Below are 4920 nucleotides of genomic sequence, written 5' to 3' on the forward strand. Positions count from 1 at the left end.
AGTTCAATTGGCATAACACAGTACACAAAAACATTGTTCTGTATCCTACTTTGGTGTGTAGAAAGTAGGATCTTAAAAGCTTGCAAACGGCCATCTAAGATGCAACAATTGGTCTGGAGCAAAGAAGAATGAAGAAAAACAAAGACACATGGCAACAATTAGTCCAAGGACTAATGGACCATGTGAACCTCAGCCTATATGACCCTGAGACCAGAAGAACTAGATAGTGCTGAGCTACTACCATCAACCACTCGGAAAGGAATAAAATAGGAGATCCTGGATAAAGTGGGAGAAAAATGTGGAACAAAATTCAAAATAAAAAAAGACCAGGGTTACTGGTGAAACCCCTGAGACTATGGCCCCTAGTCACCCTTCGGGCTGGGAATTGAACTCACTCCTGTGATTTCCAGCCAAACAATAGATAACGTATAATGTGGACATTATACCAGGTAGGTATACTCCTTAGAACAATCAACCGTGGGAGGTCAGAAGGCAGTGTTTTCACAGGGAGATAGTTCAGAGGGCTAGAACACCCAGGAAAGAAGGATGAGGGGGAAAGGGTAGTCAGAGGGAGAAAGTGAGAAGAGAGCTGTAACATTACAGAGATTGCAGCCAATGCTATGAAACAAAATATGTATTAACTGCTGAAAGGAAAATGAATTTGCTCTGTAAACTTTCATCCAAATCACAATAAAAAAGGAAGAAAAAAAATCTCTGTGGAAGGAGATCGAAAGAGAACTGTCAGCTAGGTCTTCGCATGAATACCTCTTTTTCAAATAGGATATTTCCATTCTTGGAACATAGTGCACAGGGAGTGTGTGGCCCTGAGCAGCACTGAGTAATAAAGTAGCATTTGACCGAGACTTCTGGGGAAAACTAAAAATACAGAGAAACCTGAGTAAGCACTTTTACAATAAGATAATCCACAGTGGGAGATTATAATGCTCCATGCAGTGCTCACCAAGAAAAGAGAGTTAGTGGTTTGGCCTGTGCTAACCATGGTGACGTCGCTGTCTGCTGCATTTGGCCAGTAGTTAATAATCACAGCTTACTTTCTTTCAGTTCCACTCATGTGAGTTATTTCCCCTCAGACCATGGTAAATTCCATTAAATATCACATAGCAAGACTTTGTCTTTACCAACTGGAAGAACACTAACCCTGCCAGTCCACTACTTAGGGATAGTAACACTTTCCAAATTTGTTCTACATTGAAGTTTCTACCAGTGCCTAACTCAGCAACCTTTAGTTGTTGTTAATTACTTGACTTGATTCCAAATCATCATCCAGAACTAAGTATATTTTAAATTCTTTGAATACAGTTCCTGGTAATCCTGCTGGCTATGTCTGCACTCTCTTCTTTCAGAACCTTTTTTTTTTAGCATATTTGATCATCCATCCGTCTATCCATCCACCATCCACTCATTCATTCAACCAATAAATATTGGTGTAAGTACATTGTGCCCAACCCTGGTGCCATGTTATGGAGTTATAAAAACAACAATGACATGTTTCATGGTTATGTTTTCTTTCTTTTAAACCTACCCCCTCCCCTTGGAGTTAATGATTACTTTTGTTTGTTTGCTTAGTGTTCTATGTAATATCATTCATTTCTCCCCAAACTTTGACAGAGCTGTGAAACTTCTCTCAGTGTATTTATTTATAAATAGTAGATATTCTATCAACTTCATTTTTTTGAGAAGGGCTGTGGCGAACATCCCTGCATGAACTGGTGGCTCATGGCTTTCTAGTCCTATACTAAATGATTATTTTCCTTTGAATTTCATCTTCATTTAATCATCACCCCAGGAATTACCTTTGCTCATCTCCCCGGTGGACCCTGGGTTATTTTTTGATCTCACAACTGCCTCATTCTTGTTTTACTTCTTTGTCTTTGTGGGTCATAACAAAACTGGGGTTTTCAGAGAGACAAGGCACATAGCAGAGAGAAAGAGGAAGAAGAGAGAAGGTGGGGATGGTTCAGGGAAGGCATTGCATAAAAAGAATTGTGAGGTTATTTCCTTAGGGTAATGCAAGAATACCACGTGCTTTTGCAGACTCTTCCTGGGGAAGTACTAAGTTTCAACCACACTGAACAACCAAAAAGCCAATCATTAAAGAAACTGTAGTTTGCTGCATAGACAGAAGAGGGCACTATTAAACTGAGAACTTGTAAACTATACTAAATCTACAAGAAGAGAAGAAAACTGAATAAATCTTTACAGAGCAGTTATAAGAAAAATACAAAATGAGAACCAATGCCCCTCAACTAATGAAAACCCTCCATGCTTACAAGGAGATGGGAAAAAAACAACACAATGAAGCAGATAACACTCTAGACAAAATTAAATAAGCAAGTATTTGGAAATCTGAAAAACTACCTTCAATCAACAATCAGAGACATAAAAAAACTTTTTTTTTTAAAAGGAAGAAATTAAGAGAGCTTACTGAACTCAGGAAATAAATAGAAGAAAAAGGAAAATCATCTCAGAATTGAAACTAAACCATAAGGTACCCAAGGAAGGATAGACTTAAGTAAAAATTTAATAAAGGATGCTGAAAAACATCAGGAAAATAGCAAATAAAACTGAGATAGAGAAAAGAATAAAGAGGGTCAGGAAGAAAGTGATTGACAGGAAGATAAGCAAAACAACAAGATATAGAGTCTCCAAAGAAGAAAAAGAACACAATGGAACTGATATTTATGAACTATAATTGAACAACTTTCCATAAATAAAGGAGCTGTGGTGGTGTAGTGAGTAAGACATTGACTACTGAACAGAAGAGAAGGTTAGGGTTCAAAAGCACCAGCTGCTCTGAGAGAGAAAGATGAGGCAATCTACTTCCATGAAGATTTACAACATTGGAAACCAAATAGGATCACTATGCACAAGAATTGATTTGAAAGTCCAGTGGTGGACTTTCCATAAATAAGACATTAATCTCCATATTAATAGGATCTACCAAGTACCTGGGAAAATTAATCTGGAATAGGCAAATCCAAGACATAACAAAAAAAAAAAAATTAAATTTCCAAAATAAAGAGTAGGGTGAAAACAAACCTTAAAGACCTCAGACTGGGGAAAAAAAAGAAATCAAATAATTTGCAAGGACAAAAGAATCAGATTGGGATCAGAATTTAAAAAATAACATACAAAGCAAGGAAACAATGGGACTATTAAAAAAAAAAAAAGAAAAGAAAACTCAAGGCAAGGAAGTATGAACCAAGTATTTTATATCCAGCCAAGCTGTCCTTCAAGTATTAAGGCTATAGAAAAATCTTGTTAAAGATAAAAGACACAAGAAATTTTGTATCTGTGAACACTTCTCGAAAAACCTACTAGAAGTTAAGCTTCATTTAACCAAAAGATTACTGGACAGCAAAATTTGCTCCTTTACAGTCAGCTGCTCACCACCACTGACCTGTTTTCTGTCCCTGTAGTTTTGCCTTTTTCAGAATATCATATAAATAGATGTATACAGTTTGTAGCTTTTTGTATCTGGTTTCCTTCACTTAGCACAATGCATTTAAGGTATATCCATGTAATCTTTTTATTTAAATATATTGCTGAATATGTTTCTATTGTATGAATGTACTAGAATTGACTTATCTGAGTCTCCAAAAAGCTGGAGACTGGCAGGGCAGCTGAAGTTTGGGGAGCCTTTGATATGGACGTCACATCCTTTGATGACCCTAGCTTATGATATGTATGCATAGAGTTTCCATCATCATACAATTTGAATATAGATTGGTTAAGAGACCCTTTTACCAGAGTCCACAAAGGGCATCTGCATCTTTTGATCCTAGATACCTGCTGTCTGTTACGTTGGTGTTGGGGCTTGAGAGTTACTTTAACTTTATGGACCCTATCAAAAGGAGCAGATTCTAACTGACCACAGATTCCATTAGAAGAGAGATGGCATACATTGATATCATAACCTGCCTGAATGAGGAAACTACTTTTTGTCTTATCTCTATACAGAAAATTATTAATTATTAATTTTTTTTCAGTTGTCAATGCTAGAGTATAGTCAAAGCCCTGGGCCCAATCTGAAGATAGCTGAGCCCAAACTCCTGCTCAGCAACAGACAACAGCAAGGTAGGGGTGCAGCTAACCCAGTAAGCCCAAGCCAGCTCAGAGTCGGGCCACTGAAATTCTGAACCTCAGCATTTCATGAAGAATGTATCTTTATTATTATTGCCTCACCATTTACAAAGATTTTTCTTAATCTCACTTGAGCCTCCTAACAAGTGAGGAAGACAGGCTCCTCTTTTCAGAGAGGTCTTAATATCATACAACTGTAGGGAAAAGCCATGCCTCAATCTACCTGACTCAGTCCTTTGTTGTTTGTTTTTGGGTTTATTCTGGCAGGATTATTGACAGAAGCAGGACCAGTCCCACAAATTGAGAGTTCATGCTTTCAAAACTTCACCCTCAAAATGTACCCTCCTGCTGCTGTCACTAATGAGTAGCCCCACTCCATTGCTGATGAGTCATAGCGCCCTACCAGAGAGAATAGAACTGCCCCATAGGGTTTCCAAGTCTGTATGTTTTTATGGAATCAGACTGTCACACTGTTTTTCTTCATTCTTTGCTCTGGATGAGGAGAGACCCATCGTTGCATCTAGATGGCAGCTTCTCTCACAGAGGGGCTGGTGGGTTTGAACCAGAGACCTTTAGGTTAGCAGCTGAGTATTTAACCACTGTGCCACCAAGGCTCCTTAATGAGCAGCAGTGACTTGTCTTTATCTACTTGTCTACAATACTGCTCTATTTCTTGCAGATGCAACATCCATTTTTTTAAAAAAGTTAAATATCTATGTCCTACCAAAGCCCTCTGCCATCGAGTTGCTCCCAACTCATGACAATCCCATGTGTCAGAGTAGAACTGTTTTCCACAGGGTTTTTAATGGCTAATTA

This window comes from Orycteropus afer, unplaced genomic scaffold (assembly GCF_000298275.1).
Source record: "Orycteropus afer afer isolate SDZICR_OR568_19922 unplaced genomic scaffold, OryAfe1.0 scaffold00032, whole genome shotgun sequence".
Taxonomy (NCBI): Eukaryota; Metazoa; Chordata; class Mammalia; order Tubulidentata; family Orycteropodidae; genus Orycteropus; species Orycteropus afer.